Below are 22,025 nucleotides of genomic sequence, written 5' to 3' on the forward strand. Positions count from 1 at the left end.
ACCATATTAGGTATTTTGGTAAAAATCTCACATTATGGGAATCTCCAAATCGACCGAATTCATGTAATTTGGGAATTTTCCACTTAAAGTGGGAAAAATTGAGGTGTGTGGCTAGTAAATAAAGTGAAAATCTCATAGGATTGTGGTGTTGATAAACACCAAAAGTCAAGAGGATGTACAACACATGGATTTGAATAATAACTATAAATTACATAAAACAAAGGAAGATACAAAAAAGATTTTGTTTACAAATTGACTAGTATAGTCACAATAGAAGCTCCACATAATTCTACTCCACATTTGATACCATATCTGAACTTTGATCCAAGTGTGGCTGATGTGCACGAGTGAGGCCTTCTTTGGCTTTTAGAGCATGTCTTTCTGGAATCTTTATTCTAGAAAATGGTCCTTCTTTGTTGGGTCTCCAGGACCAAACAATTGCATCTATAGTTTCCCACACTTGTGGGTCCTTATAGTTGACAGCCCAATAACCCTTCCAACAATTACTGTAAGCTTGAGTATCTGTCATCCCACTTTTTCTCGCGCAAGGTGCCCAATATTGAATCAAGAGTTTTCTGTAGTTTGGTGATGTAGGCTCATTATCAATGTCAGATAAAGCCATTGCAAGCCACACTGGATAGATTTCTGTGTCACTCGGAACAAGCATAAGAAAGTCACCTTGGTGCACATCAGACATAGGGTCAAACTCTTCCCTTGGCCTATCTCGTTGAGGCCCACAAAAATGATCATTCAACTCTTCAAGGCCTAGGAATCTTTCTGCTCCTTGTTGCAAATTCATTGTAGTGCTTTGTAGATGAGAATATTCTTGAGTTTTTGGCCAAAACATTTCATACAAGACTCCCTCTGATATGATTGCTTTTCCAATCTCTTCAATTACCTTACTCCAATAATCTATCACGGGTCTATAATATCGCGGAATACTTGAACCATTCCCTAAATTTTTCCAAAATTTTATATAGTTCTTTAGCCCCAAAATGACTTCTTCGTGGGCCTTGACATACTCCGCCATTTGTACTAGAGGTGGATCTCCATGTGGTAACATTGGCTTGCCTTCTGTGTCTGTTTTCCAAAGGCGAATACTTCCACTCCAACTTGATACACCTACATGTGCCTTATATTGCATCATTGGTGTCTCATCTTGCATAAAGAACCTGAACTGAAGCGGTTTGGAATGTCCAACAAGTATGTCTTGTCCATCACAAAGATAGCCATCACAATATTGCTTGAAATCAGGGATCTTTGTGAGAAAAAATGGAGCTGGAGATGAAGATGAGCTGTTTCGTAATGTATCCATCAAATGTGGCAAAGTATAGGTTTGTGTAACTCTCAACTTCTCTGAAAACCTACTAAACATGGCGTCTATGTCCTCATGTGTATGCCCAACCATTAAAAATCCCAGCTGGATGGTTTTGAAAACACCCCTTGCAACAAGCATTGACAAATAGGCAAATAAGTATCGATTTTTGTTTTCCCCTGCACAATTATCCAATTGTAGCAACAAGTTCTCTGGCAATCTGCGAAATGTTGACCCCAATTCCTCTTCTGCAATTTCTGACGACTGCACAATGGGCTCTTTTCCATCACTCAAGTTATGGTAGTCCAAAGCATCCCTTGAGTTCAAAGCATGTAGTAGTGAAATATTGCTCCTTGGAAGTCCATTTGTTACTAGATCACCAAGAGGATGCTTATCTATCCTCTCGAGGTTATGTAAACAATTAGCAATTGAGCCAATTGTAAGATTTGGATCAGCTGGCCACAAACCATTCAAGACAAAGTGTCCGTAATGACCTTCTCCATGTCCATGAGTGATCATGCCAATCAATGCCACCTGCAGATTATATCCTGAATCCACACCCTTGGGAACAATGCGTAATCTAGGAATGGCAGTCTTCTTTTGATCCATCTTATCATGGATTATGCATACATATTTTTGTGGTTGAGTTTCTGAATACGTGCGCCATGCATAATATAGGCTTCTGCAACTCTTTTGTTGTGCCATGTGAACTTCTCTCTCCCTCAAGAGAAGAGCTCTCTCTTCAAGAGAAGGTTTAGCTTCTAACCTTGCCTTGATTGAGCTACAAATATTGCACTTAGAGAACTCACTCGTCTTTGTTAAAGTGACATGTGGGTACTCTTTGTTCCAAATTCTACCAAAAGAAGATTGGGATAGCTTCTTCTCATAGCCCATTTGGTCAAGTGTCGTGTTGATTTCACATAAAATATCCACTTGTTTGTATGTTGATGGAATCACCAATTGAGTCTCTCTTGAGCCATCTAGCAGTGTTCTACTTCTATGTGGCATTTTCTCAGAGTTATTTTCCACAAACTCGTTTAGTAGTGCTCTTGCTAAACTAGTATGTTGAAGTCCCCTTCTCAATGTACATGTGTTCCCATGTACATATTGGCGCACACCATTTTCAAAGTTCTCCTTGTATCGATAAAATGATGTCTTTGGTATTCCATGTAGCTCATACCATGCTCTACAACAAACAATAGAGCCATTTAGCCTGAATTGGTATCGTGACTTCTCATCTTTCTGATAACATATAGAAAGAACATCATAAACATAATTAGTGCGTGATTTTTGAGACTCTCCCCAAAATTGTTGTCGTAACCTTGTCACCATATCACGATCTGCAAATTGGCAGCATTTTTGTGCACAACAATCAATGCATGATACCCTTTGAATTGATTTGTTTGAAAGGTAAAAAGTCGAAGCTGGTGCTGCTTTTGATTTTTGAGTCCTGTTCATGAAAGTGTATCGTCTCTTCCTTGACAACTGGACAACATTACTCCCATCAAGTTTTTTTCCAACATTGCCATCGTTGGATACATCCTCATATGTAGCATGCATGCCATCAACAGGAACAAAGCGTTGTAATGGGCTCCCATTCAACATTGTTGTCTGCTTGATGGGCCACTTTAGCAAAGTGATGCTACCCACTTCAACCACATCATGAATGCTTGCATTTTCTCTTTCAATACCCACACCCACACAATCAGGACCAAGTTCCTGAAAGTTGACATAATCATGTGGAAATACATATAAGATGGTCCCTTCATTCATGGTTTGCATCATTGTGTCATCTTTTAAAAGGACCCTCTGATTTCTCCAAGACTCTCGAATCATTGCTTCAAATTCTGGGTTTGTCATAGGTATTGCATCTGTAACTAGAGGATCAGAATGATCATGTTCTTCATCACCATTGTAGCTTTCGTGTGGATCAATTAAGTTCCCATTTAATACAAAAGATTGCAAAAGAAGCTTTGACCATCGAACAGCACTCCATAATGAGCCTTGGAGAGATGAAGTATCCATTGTAGGAAAAGGTAGGACCACATCCTTCAAGCATTCCTCCACTAGTATGGAGACATTTCCCAGCCCTATCTTTGTACCACCACAAGTGGAATCTGGATCTGTTCTACACACACAACCAATACCAACGATTTCATTGTCAAGTATCATATGTACTTTCTCCCCAGATTCAAAGTCCATCCTGTAAGTAAAAAGATTACATTGTTAAATCCATAGTTATAGAAAAATACTCTTCAAACCAAAAATCATGCTACAACATGAAAAAGGTTTGCATAGGTTGGACAAGTGGTGAACCTTGAGACCAAATCCTCCTTGCTATATTAATGGAAGCAAGGTTGGACAAGTGGTGGACCTTGAAACCAAAGCCTCTTTGCTATATGAGAGCATAGGTTGGACAAGTGGTGGACCTAGTTGTAATACCCACTGCCACCTATCAACTACTATAGGACTATGCTTTCCAATGTCCAAGTATCCCTTGAGTCTTTCAAGGTTGAACACGTGGTGGACCTTGAAACAAAAATCCCCTTTCTATATCAGAGCATAGCTTGGACAAGTGGTGGACCTAGTTATAATGCCCAATATCCAAGGTGAAATACCTTAGGACTTTGCTACCTTGCTTGCCAATGTTTACGTAGCCCCTCATTTCTTTAATGGAAGTAAGGTTGGACAAGTGGTGGACCTTGAAACCAAAGCCTCTTTGCTATATAAGAGCATAGGTTGGACCTAGTTTTAATACCCACTGCCACCTATCAACTACTATAAGACTATGCTTTCCAATGTCCAAGTATCCCTTGAGTCTTTCAAGGTTGAACACGTGGTGGACCTTGAAACAAAAATCCCCTTTCTATATTAGAAAGGTTGAACACATGGTGGACCTTTAAACGAAAATCCCCTTTCTTTATCAGAGCATAGCTTGGACAAGTGGTGGACCTAGTTATAATGCCCAATATCCAAGGTGAAACACCTTAGAACCTTGCTACCTTGCTTGCCAATGTTTACGTAGCCCCTCATTTCTTTAATGGAAGCAAGGTTGGACAAGTGGTGGACCTTGAAAGCAAAGCCTCTTTGCGATATGAGAGCATAGGTTGGACCTAGTTGTAATACCCACTGCCACCTATCAACTACTATAGGACTATGCTTTCCAATGTCCAAGTATCCCTTGAGTCTTGCAAGGTTGAACACGTGGTGGACCTTGAAACCAAAATCCCCTTTCTATATTAGAAAGGTTGAACACATGGTGGACCTTTAAACGAAAATCCCCTTTCTTTATCAGAGCATAGCTTGGACAAGTGGTGGACCTAGTTATAATGCCCAATATCCAAGGTGAAACACCTTAGAACCTTGCTACCTTGCTTGCCAATGTTTACGTAGCCCCTCATTTCTTTAATGGAAGCAAGGTTGGACAAGTGGTGGACCTTGAAAGCAAAGCCTCTTTGCGATATGAGAGCATAGGTTGGACCTAGTTGTAATACCCACTGCCACCTATCAACTACTATAGGACTATGCTTTCCAATGTCCAAGTATCCCTTGAGTCTTGCAAGGTTGAACACGTGGTGGACCTTGAAACCAAAATCCCCTTTCCATATCAGAGCATAGCTTGGACAAGTGGTGGACCTAGTTATAAAGCCCCTCCTTTCTTTAATGGAAGAAAGGTTGGAAAAGTGGTGAATCTTGAAACCCAAACCCTTTGGCTATATATAGAGGATATCTTGGACAAGTGGTGGGCTTAGTTGTAGTATCCAATGTCCAAGGTCCAAGGTGAACTATGTAAAGACCTTACTTCCAAAAACAGAGTCGTACAAGTGGTTCTCCTTGAAACCAAAACCTCCTTAGTGTATTAGAACATAGCTTGGAGAAAATGGTGGACTTAGTTGTAATGGTGAATGTCCAAAGCAAACTATTATAGGACCTTGCTTCCCAAATCAAGTTTGGACAAGTGTGGATCTTGAAACCAAAACCCCCTTACTCTATTAGAGCATAGCTTAGATAAGTGGTGGACCTAGCTGCCATGGAAAATGTTCAATCTGAACTGCTGCAAGACTTGCTTTAAAATTCTAAGTAGAGCTAGCTTCTTTAATGGAATCAAGGTTGGGAAAGTGTGCATCTTGAAACCAAAAGCCCTTTATTGTATTAGAGCATAGCTTGGACAAGTGAGGGACCTAGTTTTAATGTGTGATGTCCAAAGAAAAGTATTACAAGACCTTGCTTTCCAAATTTGAATTGGTCAAGTGGTTAAAACTAAGTATAAAACTTTGACCATTTCTTCTCGAATTGCCAAAAAGCTAGTTTAGACACCCCTAAATGAAAATGGTTTAGGTGCCTTAACAATGTTTTTTCAAAGACTTGAACAAAAGGGTTGTTGAAGAGTAATGACAATTTAATGTGTGGCTTGAATGCCTGAGTATGTAAAACAAGCCTAGGTTTTCCACGAGGCAAAAGGTGACATAATAAGAACATTGAAAGTTAGGATTGACCAAGTGGCCTAAACTTTGGCAAGTGAAGTGTGGCCAAGTTTTGTGCACAGTGTGCACTTGGTCCTATATGTGTTGACCACTTGGCTAAATCTGGACCATAAGGCCAAACCTGGCACCTTAAATACGTAGTATGGGACATAATCTAGAACTGCTATAGTAAATTTAGTATTATAGCTAATATGTTAATATTTGTATTATATTTTAAGTATATGCTAATATAATTTATGTTCAAAATTTCACTAATGAAGAATGTTCCCATTTAGCACTCCAGATGCGGGGTCTTAGGGCAATGCCACAATGGGGTGACAAGGCAGCGCCACAATGGGGTGACAAGCAGCGCTTCCACTGAGGGTTTGGGGGTAGCGCTCTTGATGGGGATGTGGAATATAGCGCTCTCGATGGCGGGGCTTGGGAGGTTGATTTTGGGATATTGTTCTGAGCGGGGTCCGGGCAGCGCCCCGGGCGGGGTCAGTTTTTCATGTTTTTCATTTTTTCAACCATGATTTCTTTAATTTTGGCCATGTGAATTGGTTAATTTTTTATATTGCTTTTGTTTTTTTTAATCCTATGATAAAACATGGACTTGTAGCATACGTGGCATTCTAATAAACCCTATCAAGATTAGGCACACAGAGAGCGCACGAGAAACGCACACAGAGAAAGCAGGCGAGCAGCAAAAACACAGAAAGCGCACACGGATCGCACACAGTTGGAGTATACGCGCGCGTAGAGGAGCAAGCTCGGCATCGTACACAACACACAGGTGGAGTGCACAGGATTGAAAGTTCGCGCACAAGACAAAGAAACAGCAGCGTACACAACGCTTTCCAGAAAGGGCAGGATCGGCAGTCTTCTCAGGAGACATTGCACACCTCACGAATAGAAAAAAACAGGTATTTCTCTCTCTCTCACTCTCTGTCTTTCTCCATATAGAGAAGATGGTTCTCTGTAACTCTTCTTGCACACACACTCTCTCGTCAAAAGACAGAGATACATAGTTTAAACGTATCCCCGCACACATACACATATTCCCACACATCGTCTTCCTCTCTTCCACATACATAACCACAGTGAAATCTGTTATCTTGCTGTCTCTCTCTTGAAAATACATGCACATATTCCACACATCGTCTTCCTCACTTCCACATACATAACCACAATGAAATCTGTTATCTTGTTGTCTCTCTCTTGAAAATACGTGCACATATTCCCATACATCGTCTTCCTCTCTTCCACATACATAAACACAGTGAAATCTGTTATCTTTTCTCTCTCCTTCTCTAAAAAACAGTTATTTATCTCTCTCTCTCTCTCTCTATCTATCTATCTCTGTATTTGCTATCTCTCTCTTGAAAATACATGCTCATGTATTGTGCTCGTGTTATCTATGTGTATGTATGTATATTTGTGTTATTTCATTGTAATACTCATACATAATGCAGATACACAATTACACTTAATTACGATATGCACACATAGTATATTACATACATAAATATCACAAATAACTAACACATTGTAATACTAGTAAAATTGAATGGAAGACTTACTTGCCTGATCTGTTAAAGTCGATTCTTGTAGCGAGTTCTGGATGTATGCTGAGCTGATTTTCCTCTAATCCATTTGTAGATATGATTGTAACTTCTGTTTCTCAAAAATAGTATGTTGTTTAGTGATACACCTAATGGACATAAATGGTTTAAACTAGGACATAGACCAAAAATACGTGTATTTCTTTGGATGAATATATACACTTTTTGGTGACCCTTACCACAAGTGGTGGACCTTAAGACCAATGGACTATAAGGACCTCCAAACAATACCTTGTACACTCAATCCTTCTTGGTATCTAGGTTGGACAAGTGGTGGACCTTGTTCAAATCTCTAACCACTCTCTCTAACATGGTGACATAATTTAGGTGTGATAAATTCATATCTATGCAAACTAATATCAGTTTAGCTTGTTAATTTGAATTTGTTTGAATTTATGTACAATATAATGATTTGAGGTTTGCATATTTGAATTTAGGTGGTATAATGATATCTTTTTGTGGTAAACTTGAATTTAAAATCAATTTTGCGTAGAATAATTTTAAATTTAAGTAGTAAAATTTAAATTTTTATAAAAAAGTTTGAATTTTAAAATTTGGGCGGGATAGTTTAAAATTTAGGCGAGATATTTAAGATTTGGGAGGGATATTTTAAATTTAGGCGGGAAGGTTTTGAATTTATAGCGAGATCTCCCTTACATAAGAGAGTATAGGTTGGACAAGTGGTGGACCTTCAAGCTAGAGCATCCATGCTACTGGACATGATAGGTAGGGAATCTAGTTGAATATTGTATGTATAATATATATGTAATAGATCTAGCTTGGACAAGTGGTGGACCTTGGAACCAAACCCCATGTAAAACATATCATGCACATTCCAAGTGGTCAAAAAAAATATCATTTAGAATATAGCCTTATAGGTTGGACAAGTGGTGGACCTTAACACCCAGATATTCTTCATATAATGACATAGCGTGGAAAACTGGTGAATCTTGAGACCAAACCATGCTACTAGCGATAATAGCTTGGACAAGTGGTGGACCTTGAAAGTAAACCCCCATCTACGAAATATCGTGGGTTTAAGGTATTTCGATGGAGCCTAGCATCTTGGAGACATGGTGCATCTTGCTTCTCGTCATGTTTCAATGGAGCCTATCTTGGACAAATGGTGGAGCATCCTTCTCTCCATGTTTCAATGGACCCTAGCTTGGACAAGTGGTGGACCTTTACTTCTCTCTATTATTCAATAGAGTTAGCTTGGACAAGTGGTGGACCTTGGAACCAAACCCCCATTTAAAACCTATCATGGTCACTCCAAGTGGTAATAAAGAATAACCTTTAAGATGTAGCCTTATAGGTTGGACAAGTGGTGGACCTTAACACGCGCATATTCTTAATATAATGACATAGAGTGGAAAATGGTGAATCTTGAGACCAAACCACTCAGGCTACTACAATAATAGCTTGGACAAGTGTTGGACCTTGAATGTAAACCCCTCATCTACGACATATCGTGGGTTTAATGTTTTTCGATGGAGCCTAGCATCTTGGAGACATGGTGCACCTTGATTCTCCTCATGTTTCAATGGAGCCTACCTTGGACAAATGGTGGAGCGTCCTTCTCTCCATGTTTCAATGGACCCTGCTTAGACAAGGGGTGGACCTTTGCTTCTCTCTATGTTTCAATAGAGTTAGCTTGGACAAGTGGTGGACCTTGGAACCAAACCCCCATGTAAAACCTATCATGGTCACTCCAAGTAGTAAGAAAGAATAACCTTTAAGATGTAGCCTTATAGGTTGGACAAGTGGTGGACCTTAACACCCACATATTCTTAATAAAAGTGGTGAATCTTGAGACCAAACCACTCAGGCTACTAGCAATAATAGCTTGGACAAGTGGTGGACCTTGAATGTAAACCCCTCATCTACGAAATATCGTGGGTTTAATGTATTTCGATGGAGCCTAGCATCTTGGAGACATGGTGCAGCTTGCTTCTCGTCATGTTTCAATGGAGCCTATCTTGGACAAATGGTGGAGCATCCTTCTCTCCATGTTTCAATGGACCCTAGCTTGGACAAGTGGTGGACCTTTGTTTCTCTCTATGTTTCAATAGAGTTAGCTTGGACAAGTGGTGGACCTTGGAACCAAACCCCCATGTAAAACCTATCATGGTCACTCCAAGTGGTAATAAGAATAACCTTAAAGATGTAGCCTTATAGGTTGGACAAGTGGTGGACCTTAACACGCGCATATTCTTAATATAATGACATAGAGTGGAAAAGTGGTGAATCTTGAGACCAAACCACTCAGGCTACTAGCAATAATAGCTTGGACAAGTGGTGGACCTTGAATGTACACCCCTCATCTACGACATATCGTGGGTTTAATGTTTTTCAATGGAGCTTAGCATCTTGGAGACATGGTGCACCTTGCTTCTCCTCATGTTTGAATGGAGCCTACCTTGGACAAATGGTGGAGCATCCTTCTCTCCATGTTTCAATGGACCCTAGCTTAGACAAGGGGTGGACCTTTGCTTCTCTCTATGTTTCAATAGAGTTAGCTTGGACAAGTGGTGGACCTTGGAACCAAACCCCCATGTAAAACCTATCATGGTCACTCCAAGTAGTAAGAAAGAATAACCTTTAAGATGTAGCCTTATAGGTTGGACAAGTGGTGGACCTTAACACCCACATATTCTTAATAAAAGTGGTGAATCTTGAGACCAAACCACTCAGGCTACTAGCAGTAATAGCTTGGACAAGTGGTGGACCTTGAATGTAAACCCTCATCTACGAAATATCGTGGGTTTAATGTATTTCGATGGAGCCTAGCATCTTGGAGACATGGTGCAGCTTGCTTCTCGTCATGTTTCAATGGAGCCTATCTTGGACAAATGGTGGAGCATCCTTCTCTCCATGTTTCAATGGACCCTAGCTTGGACAAGTGGTGGACCTTTGTTTCTCTCTATGTTTCAATAGAGTTAGCTTGGACAAGTGGTGGACCTTGGAACCAAACCCCCATGTAAAACCTATCATGGTCACTCCAAGTGGTAATAAAGAATAACCTTAAAGATGTAGCCTTATAGGTTGGACAAGTGGTGGACCTTAACACGCGCATATTCTTAATATAATGACATAGAGTGGAAAAGTGGTGAATCTTGAGACCAAACCACTCAGGCTACTAGCAATAATAGCTTGGACAAGTGGTGGACCTTGAATGTACCCCTCATCTACGACATATCGTGGGTTTAATGTTTTTCAATGGAGCCTTAGCATCTTGGAGACATGGTGCACCTTGCTTCTCCTCATGTTTGAATGGAGCCTACCTTGGACAAATGGTGGAGCATCCTTCTCTCCATGTTTCAATGGACCCTAGCTTAGACAAGGGTGGACCTTTGCTTCTCTCTATGTTTCAATAGAGTTAGCTTGGACAAGTGGTGGACCTTGGAACCAAACCCCCATGTAAAACCTATCATGGTCACTCCAAGTAGTAAGAAAGAATAACCTTTAAGATGTAGCCTTATAGGTTGGACAAGTGGTGGACCTTAACACCCACATATTCTTAATAAAAGTGGTGAATCTTGAGACCAAACCACTCAGGCTACTAGCAATAATAGCTTGGACAAGTGGTGGACCTTGAATGTAAACCCCTCATCTACGAAATATCGTGGGTTTAATGTATTTCGATGGAGCCTAGCATCTTGGAGACATGGTGCAGCTTGCTTCTCGTCATGTTTCAATGGATCCTATCTTGGACAAATGGTGGAGCATCCTTCTCTCCATGTTTCAATGGACCCTAGCTTGGACAAGTGGTGGACCTTTGTTTCTCTCTATGTTTCAATAGAGTTAGCTTGGACAAGTGGTGGACCTTGGAACCAAACCCCCATGTAAAACCTATCATGGTCACTCCAAGTGGTAATAAAGAATAACCTTTAAGATGTAGCCTTATAGGTTGGACAAGTGGTGGACCTTAACACGCGCATTTCTTAATATAATGACATAGAGTGGAAAAGTGGTGAATCTTGAGACCAAACCACTCAGGCTACTAGCAATAATAGCTTGGACAAGTGTGGACCTTGAATGTAAACCCCTCATCTACGACATATCGTGGGTTTAATGTTTTTCGATGGAGCCTAGCATCTTGGAGACATGGTGCACCTTGCTTCTCCTCATGTTTCAATGGAGCCAACTTGGACAAATGGTGGAGCATCCTTCTCTCCATGTTTCAATGGACCCTAGCTTAGACAAGGGGTGGACCTTTGCTTCTCTCTATGTTTCAATAGAGTTAGCTTGGACAAGTGGTGGACCTTGGAACCAAACCCCCATGTAAAACCTATCATGGTCACTCCAAGTAGTAAGAAAGAATAACCTTTAAGATGTAGCCTTATAGGTTGGACAAGTGGTGGACCTTAACACCCACATATTCTTAATAAAAGTGGTGAATCTTGAGACCAAACCACTCAGGCTACTAGCAATAATAGCTTGGACAAGTGGTGGACCTTGAATGTAAACCCCTCATCTACGAAATATCGTGGGTTTAATGTATTTCGATGGAGCCTAGCATCTTGGAGACATGGTGCAGCTTGCTTCTCGTCATGTTTCAATGGAGCCTATCTTGGACAAATGGTGGAGCATCCTTCTCTCCATGTTTCAATGGACCCTAGCTTGGACAAGTGGTGGACCTTTGTTTCTCTCTATGTTTCAATAGAGTTAGCTTGGACAAGTGGTGGACCTTGGAACCAAACCCCCATGTAAAACCTATCATGGTCACTCCAAGTGGTAATAAAGAATAACCTTTAAGATGTAGCCTTATAGGTTGGACAAGTGGTGGACCTTAACATGCGCATATTCTTAATATAATGACATAGAGTGGAAAAATGGTGAATCTTGAGACCAAACCACTCAGGCTACTACCAATAATAGCTTGGACAAGTGTTGGACCTTGAATGTAAACCCCTCATCTACGACATATCATGGGTTTAATGTTTTTCGATGGAGCCTAGCATCTTGGAGTCATGGTGCACCTTGATTCTCCTCATGTTTCAATGGAGCCTACCTTGGACAAATGGTGGAGCATCCTTCTCTCCATGTTTCAATGGACCCTAGCTTAGACAAGGGGTGGACCTTTGCTTCTCTCTATGTTTCAATAGAGTTAGCTTGGACAAGTGGTGGACCTTGGAACCAAACCCCCATGTAAAACCTATCATGGTCACTCCAAGTAGTAAGAAAGAATAACCTTTAAGATGTAGCCTTATAGGTTGGACAAGTGGTGGACCTTAACACCCACATATTCTTAATAAAAGTGGTGAATCTTGAGACCAAACCACTCACGCTACTAGCAATAATAGCTAGGGATAACCATTAAGATATAGTCTTTCAAGGGGTGAGAAAGAATAACCATTAAGATATAGTCTTATAGGTTGGACAAGTGGTGGACCTTAACACCCAAATATTCTTAATATAATGATAGAGAGTGGAAAAGTGGTGAATCTTGAGAGCAAACCACTCATGCTACTAGCGATAATAGGTTGGACAAATTGTTGATCTTGAATGTAAACTCCCCATGTACAAAATAACGTGGGTTTAAGGTATTTCGATGGAGTCTAGAATCTTGGAGATATGGTGCAGCTTGCTTCTCTTCATGTTTCAATGGAGTCTATCTTGGACAAATGGTGGAGCATCCTTCTCTCCATGTTTCAATAGACCCTAGCTTAGACAAGTGGTGGACCTTTGCTTCTCTCTATGTTTGAATAGAGTTAGCTTGGACAAGTGGTGGACCTTGGAACCAACCCCCCATGTAAAACCTTTCATGGTCACTCCAAGTGGTCAGAAAGAATAACCATTAAGATATAGTCTTATAGGTTGGACAAGTGGTGGACCTTAATACCCAAATATTCTTAATATAATAACACAGAGTGAAAAAGTGGTGAATCTTGAGACCAAACCCCTCATGCTACTAGCGTTAATAGGTTGGACAACTGGTGGACCTTGAATGTAAACCTTCCATGTTTCAATAGAGTTAGCTTCGACAAATGGTGGAGCATCCTTCTCTCCATGTTTCAATGGAGCCTAGCTTGGACAAGTGGTGGACCTTTTGCTTCTCTCTATGAGAAGAATAAAGTTAGCTTGGATAAGTGGTGGACCTTGGAACTAAACCCCTATGTAAAACATATCATGGACATTTCAAGTGGTGAGAAAGAATACCCTTTAAGATATACGCTTATAGGTTGGACAAGTGGTCGACCTTAACACCTAGATCTTCTTTATATAATGACATAGAGTGGAAAAGTGGTGAATCTTGAGACCAAACCACTCATGCTACTAGGGATAATAGCTTGGAAAAGTGACTGACCTTGACGTTAAACCCCACATGTAAACAATATCGTGGGTTTAAGGTATTTCAATGGATGCTAGAATCTTGGAGACATGGTGCAACTTGCTTCTTTTCATGTTTCAATGAAGCCTATCTTCCACCAATGGGGGATCATCCTTCTCTAAATGTCTCAGTGGAGCCTAGCTTGGACAAGTGGTGGACCTTTGCTTCTCTCTATGTTTCCATAGAGTTAGCTTGGACAAGTGGTGGACCTTGAAACCAAACCCCCATGTAAAACATATCATGGTCATTCCAAGTGGTGAGAAATAATACCCTTTAAGATCTAGCCTTATAGGTTGGACAAGTGGTCGACCTTAGAACCTAGATCTTCATAATATAACGACATAGAGTGGAAAAGTGGTAAATCTTGAGACCCAACCACTAGTGCTACTAGGGATAATAGCTTGGAAAAGTGACTGACCTTGACGTTAAACCCCACATGTAAACAATATCGTGGGTTTAAGGTATTTCAATGGATCCTAGAATCTTGGAGACATGGTGCAGATTGCTTCCCTTCATGTTTCAATGGAGCCTATCTTGGACAAATGGTGGAGCATCCTTCTCTCCATGTTTCAATGGAGCCTAGCTTGGACAAGTGGTGGACCTTTGCTTCTCTCTATGTTTCAATAGAGTTAGCTTGGACAAGTGGTGGGCCTTGGAACCAAACTCCCATGTAAAACCTATCTTGGTAACTCCAAGTGGTGAGAAAGAATAAAGTTTAAGATATGGCCTTATAGGTTGGACAAGTGGTGGACCTTAGCACCCATATATTCTTAATAGAATGACATAGAGTGGAAAAATGGTGAATCTTGAGACCAAACCACTCATGCTACTAGAGATAATAGGTTGGACAAGTGGTGGACCTTGAATGTAAACCCCCCATGTACAAAATATCATGGGTTTGAGGTATTTCAATGGAGCCTAGCATCTTGGAGACATGGTGTAGCTTGCTTCTCTTCATGTTTCAATGGAGTGTATCTTGGACAAATGGTGGAGCATCCTTCTCTCCATGTTTCAATGGACCCTAGCTTGGACAAGTGGTGGACCTTTGATTCTCTCTATGTTTCAATAGAGTTAGCTTGGACAAGTGGTGGACCTTGAAACAAAACCCCCATGTAAAACCTATGCTGGTCACTCCAAGTGGTGAGAAAGAATAACCCTTAAGATATAGCCTTATAGGTTGGACAAGTGGTGGACCTTAACACCCAAATATTCTTAATATAATGACAGAGTGAAAAAGTGGTGAATCTTGAGACCAAACCACTCATGCTACTAGCGTTAATAGGTTGGACAAGTGGTGGACCTTGAATGTAAACCCCCCATGTTTCAATAGAGTTAGCTTCGACAAATGGTAGAGGATCCTTCTCTCCATGTTTCAATGGAGCCTAGCTTGGACAAGTGGTGGACCTTTGTTTCTCTCTATGTTTCAATAGAGTTAGCTTGGAGAGTGGTGGACCTTGGAGCCAAACCCCCATGTAAAACATATCATGGACATTTCAAGTGGTGAGAAAGAATACCCTTTAAGATATACCCTTATAGGTTGGACAAGTGGTCGACCTTAACACCCAGATCTTCTTAACGTAATGACATAGAGTGGAAAAGTGGTGAATCTTCAGACCAAACCACTCATGCTACTAGAGATAATAGGTTGGACAAGTGGTGGACCTTGAATGTAAACTCCCCATGTACAAAATATCATGGGTTTAAGGTATTTCAATGGATCTTAGCATCTTGGAGACATGGTGCAGCTTGCTTCTCTTCATGTTTCAATGGAGCCTATCTTGGACAAATGGTGGAGCATCCTTCTCTCCATGTTTCAATGGACCCTAGCTTAGACAAGTGGTGGACCTTTGCTTCTCTCTATGTTTCAATAGAGTTAGCTTGGACAAGTGGTGGAACTTGGAACCAAACCCCCATGTAAAACCTATCATGGTCATTCCAAGTGGTGAGAAAGAATACCCTTTAAGATATAGCCTTATAGGTTGGACAAGTGGTGGACCTTAACACCCAGATCTTCTTAATATAATGACATAGAGTAGAAAAGTGGTGAATCTTGACATCAAACCACTCATGCTACTAGTGATAATAGGTTGGACAAGTGGTGGACCTTGAATGTAAACCCCCCATGTACGAAATATCATGGGTTTAAGATATTTCAATGGAGCCTAGCATTTTGGAGACATGGTGCAGCTTGCTTCTCTTCATGTTTCAATCAAACCTGGCTTGGACAAATGGTGGAGCATCCTTCTCTCCATGTTTCAATGGAGCCTAGCTTGGACAAGTGGTGGACCTTTGATTCTCTCTATGTTTCAATAGAGTTAGCTTGGACAAGTGGTGGACCTTGGAACCGTACCCCTATGTAAAACCCATCATGTGCATTCCAAGTGGTGGTAAATAATACCATTTAAGATATAGCCTTATAGGTTGGACAAGTGGTGGACCTTAACACCCAGATCTTCTTAATATAATGACATAGAGTGGAAAAGTGGTGAATCTTGAGACCAAACCACTCATGCTACTAGGGATAATAGGTTGGACAAGTGGTGGACCTTGAATTTAAACCCCACATATACAAAATATCATGGGTTTAAGGTATTTCAATGGAGCCTAGCATCTCAAAGACATGGTGCATCTTGTTTCTCTTCATGTTTCAATGGAGCCTATTTTGGACAAATGGTGGAGCATCCTTCTCTCCATGTTTCAATGGACCCTAGATTGGACAAGTGGTGGACCTTTGCTTCTCTCTATGTTTCAATATAGTTAGCCTATATTAGACAATTAGTAGACCTCCAATCTCTCCATGTTGTCTAGAGCTAAGCTTGGACAAGTGGTGGACCTTACTTCTCCCTTCCCTTAGTTTACTAGCTTAAATGATCACTATGTATACTTGCTTAGATCTAGCTTGAACAAGTGGTGGAACTTGTATTCACACAAACTTAATCCATTACAAAAAAGTATATGTTAAAATAACATTTGGTTTTTTTTGTTTCAGGAAAGATGGCTCCAAAAAAACAGGTTGCAAGGGTTGCTGTCTCAGTTGACTATACTTGCAATGATCTTAGGAAATGGTATTTGGACATACATGGTATAGAGGGTGCACAATTTCATAAGGTGCATCTATTTATTGCCAAAAAGGATAATGACAGCTTGTTTGAAGATGTTGGACAAGTTGTGGAAGCATCTGTCTCTGTAGTTGATAGTCATCCAGAGGTGGAATGCATTGACATTCTAGTTCCAATGAATCTAGAATTTCAACTATCTCCAGGAGCATATGCATTGGAGCGCATGTCTAGAAACAAAGAAGAGACAATGTTTTCTCGAGGATGGAAGTTTGCAGAATCAAATCCAAATATCACAGCAGATCAACTTCAAAGCTCCATCATTGCCACACTACAACGAAAAAAGGTGAAAGCTTCACGACCACCATCCACAAAGAAGCAAGCAAAAGTGCAGAAAGTAGAAGCTAAGCGAACTAGCTCCATTTTGGATGTAGACAAGGCATCTTTGGCATCCTCATCAACAGAGGGTTCAATGTCAAAGATGAGAATTGTGGATCCAGATGTTTTAGAAGCTGAGGCCATGAAAGGACAAGAAAAAGATACAGGTGGAATGAATAAGTACATAAATTATTTTCCTTTCCAATATAGGGAATTTGATATCCCTATTCAAAATTGTTGGCTTGCTCCTGATCACTATAATGCACGTATTATGGATAAAAAACACGCTGAAAGTGTGTTATTTGGATTTTCACGGAGTACGACCAAGCCTGCAGCATGTGCATATTTGATGCCTGTTCGAAATGCAAAATCAAAGAAGGGGACTCCTTTGGCAGTAGAAGAGGTAGAGGAGCAAAAAATTAAAGATTATCATTATTGGATTCTTGATGGGCAGCATTCAATCTATGCTGCAAAAGTTTTGCTTCACAATGAACAAAACAACAAAGAGATCTTTGAAAGACTGATTAGCGTGTATAAATTTAGAAAGGCTCGCATTGTTGTGAATGCTCCTCCATTTGTTGCAACTGCTATATCTGCCATTGCAAATGAGGAGGCTCAGGCATTGTATGTCAAGCAACCTTACAGCCAAATATTGAGACATTTACGGAGTCAATGGATCTTCGCAGGACGACCACCAAAGGCAGCAAGTGGAATTGCAGAGGGACATGCATCTCGTGCCGGATGGGATGTAAGTTATTTTCTTTGTCTTTTTGATAGTGTTTAATTAACAAATCTTGCTCAATAGTTTAATTATTTCTCTATTTCTTTTCAGGGTTTTCTTCGATTGGCAAGAATGAGTGCAGCAGCAAGTTGGATTGCTAAACAGGCACACATGGTCACCTACTCTGATTTAGTTTATGATTGCTGGATAGAAATCATTGAAAATCTAGAAGAGGAGAATAAGAAACCCCCAACAACTGTATTTAGATATCTTTGTGGCCTTGAGGAATCAGAGGTAAAGACTATTCAAGAAGAGATTAGAGATGAGAAGATTTTACTGTCAAAGAGTGCAAAGGATGGTGATGCAACTGACATGTATGATCGAATCAAGCAGTTGAAGCAAGACAAATTGATTCAAGATGCACTTCTTGAAGGCTTCAACAATTTGAATGAGTCTTCACCATGTAAAGACTGGGAGGAGGTGGTCAAAATGTATAACATCAATGATGTTGTTTATAAAACAATTTTAATGCTATGCGAGGAATGGATCAGATCTAGTTTGACGCGTGGAACAAAGAAAATGGCTTTTCCAGATGGAGCAATAAAATACATGCAATGGGCAATTCACCTTCAAAAGGAGAAAACTGAGCCTAGAGATTTGCCATGGTCAATCTATGTGGTGAGCCTACAAATGGAAGGCAATCTCTACTTGATGCGCCACTTCAATAATAAAGTGCCTATTGGCTTATGTGTTTTAGATATGACAAAAAACGTTGGAGGCAATTTGAAGTGGAGTGAGGAGACATTTAACAATGCTTTGGATGGGATCTTGGCTATTGCAATGTGCCTTTCACGCCATGGGAGATAATTTGAGCTACCATTGTTGTGGTGCATTGCATCACTTTCCATCAGCTCCTTGCAAAGGAGCAATTCAATTCCTAACAGTTATTGCCTTCTTGGGACAAGGCAATGCATTTGAAGACCTGAGAAGAAGATCAGAGGAACATCCCATGCCAATTGATTGTTCTCTTCTTCAAGTAGCAGATAACGATATGTCAGATTTGCAATATTTGGAGGCCAAAAAAAGAGCTTTGGTCAAGCACTACATTCGTACATATTGTTTTGAAGACCGCAAGCTTGTTGATGTTTTTGGTGATGGCTCCTTGGTTGCACAAGAAGGAATACAACAGAAAAAAGAAGTCATCTGCTTAATTGATAGTGTGGAGGAGGCAAAAAGCATGGAGACCATGCTGCTAGACTTTGTTAAGTCTCATGAAGATATAGAAAAATGGGCTGGACTTCAACAATCCACTTCGCAATCAGGCGACATTGTGCCTGTTACAGAGGAGTGCTCTCCACAAAGAGAAGAAGAACAACAACAACACCATCCTCTGTCAATGGAGGACTTTTTGGAAATGGAGACACGTATGTTTTGAGTTTCTTGTGCATGTTAGTGTTTCTTGTTACTGATTTGATACTCTTAATGTTAGATTTTGCTTTATATAGTATTGATTGAGCTTGTATTTTTTATCTCAAGCATTCAAGGTTTGAATGTAAATAGTAAATTACTTGAGTTTTTGAATGGTGGATCTGTAGACTAAAACTAAAACATTTAATACTCACAAAGACTTAATTACTTAAGAGCTTGAACTCAATAAGTTTTGGACCTTTTATCAATACCCCCTTGATATGATACATTAGATCGTAGCATGGTTAAATGGTGATGCTTCATAAATTGAACCTAGCTTAGACAGGTGCTGGAGCCTAAATTTAAACTAACCTTGCTAGAAGGGAGCTTATGTTTGGACTTTGAGAGAAATAGCATAAGTAATCAATTAGAGCATAGATTAGACATGTGGTGGTGGCCGGCCTTAGAGACCAAAATCTTAATGAGCTTGGAAAGGTATTTAAGTACTGCAATTTACTTAGTTTTAGTACTCATTAAATGCATAGCTTGACAAAAGGTGGACCTTACATGGATCCTAATTTCAAGAGGTGTGGTAGACCTTCAAAACAAGCTCATATAGCTTGGACATGTGGTAGACCTTGCATGAAGACTAGTTTAGACAAGTGTGGTACACCTTGTAACCAACACCCATTTGTTATATTAGCTTGGACAAGTGGTGGACCTTGCTTTTATGTTTCAATGGAGCATATTTTGGACAGGTGGTAGACCTTGTTTCTCTCCATGCTTCAATGGAGAGAAACTTTAGCTTGGACAAGTGGTGGACCTTGTTTTTATGTTTTAAAGGAGCATATTTCGGACAAGTGGTAGACATAGTTTCTCTCCATGGTTCAATGGAACCCACCTCAGACAAGTGAAGTACCTTGAAACCAAACCCCCATAATACAACCTACTAAATAGGTTGGAAAATTGGTAGGATATGAAACCATCCATGATAGAGCATAGTATAGGTGAAAACGTAGTGGTCCTTATATCAATTACCCATGCATAGCTTGGACAAGTGGTGGACCTTGATTCTCTCTATGTTTCAATGGATCCTATCTTGGACTAGAGATATATCTTACTTAGTTCCATGCTTCAATGGATTGTAGCTTGGATAAGGAGTGGAACTTCAAACAAAACTCCACAGCATAGCATATATTAACAATTCATGGGTTTTATAGAGATTGTCCTGCCTATTTTGGAGAGTTGGTACACCTTTATTCTCCATTCTTCAATGGATCTGAGGTTGGACAAGCGGAGCTGGAGAAGTGGTCAACCTTAAAATGAAACCTCCCATGCTACAACCCATCATAGATCGTATATGTAGTGGACCTTGAAACTCTTTTATGTCCCTAGCTTAGAGAAGCATTGCACTCTTGATTATCTCCATACATGAAGGCAAGGTTGGACAAGTGGTGGACCTTCAAACCAGAATCTCTATGCAATAATAGGCAAGTGGTGGAGCTTGTTTTCTCCTTGTTCCAATGGAGCCTAGCTTAGACAAACAATGGAGCTTGCTTCTCTCCATGTTTCAATGGATCCTAGCTTAGAAAAGTGGTGGAGCTTTGCTTCTCTCCATGTTCCAATGGACCATAGCTTAGACAAGTGGTAGACCTTGAAAAACACCCCTCGTATACAACATATTATGGGGTTTTCATGTTTCAATGGCTCCTAGCTTGGACAAATGGTAGAGCTTGCTTCTCTTTATGTTTCAATGGATCCAATCTTAGCCAAGGGGTGGACCTTGAAACAAGAATCCCCCCCCCCATGTACAACGTATTATGGGTTTTGAAAGCACTGGGAGAAAATAATAGCTTTGATAAGTGGTGGACCTTGCTTCTCTCCATGCTTCAATGGAGCCGAGGTTGGACACATGTTGGAGAGAAGATGGTTGCCCATGAAATAAGACCATGCATGCTATAATCAATCATATGTTGTACACATGGTGGACCTTGCAATTGTTTTATATGCCTAACTTGGACAAGTGGAGGACCCTTGATTACCTCCAGATATCAACAACAAGCCAAGTTTGGACAAGTGTAGTACCACCAAACCAGAATCTATATGCTACAATAGAGTATAGGTAGGACACGCGATGAACCTTGATATCAAACCATCCATGCTACTAGAGATGATAGGTTTCACATGTGGTGGAACCTTGTATCAATGTTCTATGTGTAGTTTTTGACTAGTGATAGACCTTGAAACTAATCCCTCTAGGCTACAAGAAAAAAGAGATGGATGAGGAGGCTAGACTACTTTTGTTGCATCAATGCATCCCATGTTACCACATATACTATAGGGTTCTTGGATAAGTGTTGGATCTTGTGTCAATGCTCCATGTCTAGCTTGGACAAGTGGTGGACCTTGGTTCTCTCTATGCTTCAAATGGGCAATAGATTGGAGACACAGTGGCCTTTTTTTTCCAATGATTTTATTTTTTGGAAACCTTGGAGGCACCATGTAAGAGGCACTCTAAGTCTTCCATACAATGGACCTATTGGACTATAAAATAATGATATCTTTCTTTGATATTGTCATTATTTTATGCATAATATTTTCTTCTTTTTGCAGACACAAAGGAGTTAAGTGATATAAAATCTAGATGTATTTCACACTATGATTGGCATGAAGATCCTTTTGGGACACCAACTTTTCCTATTCCCAAAGATGTAATTTTCCATATT

This window comes from Adiantum capillus-veneris, chromosome 28 (assembly GCF_014529385.1).
Source record: "Adiantum capillus-veneris isolate H3 chromosome 28, ASM1452938v2, whole genome shotgun sequence".
NCBI lineage: Eukaryota > Viridiplantae > Streptophyta > Polypodiopsida > Polypodiales > Pteridaceae > Adiantum > Adiantum capillus-veneris.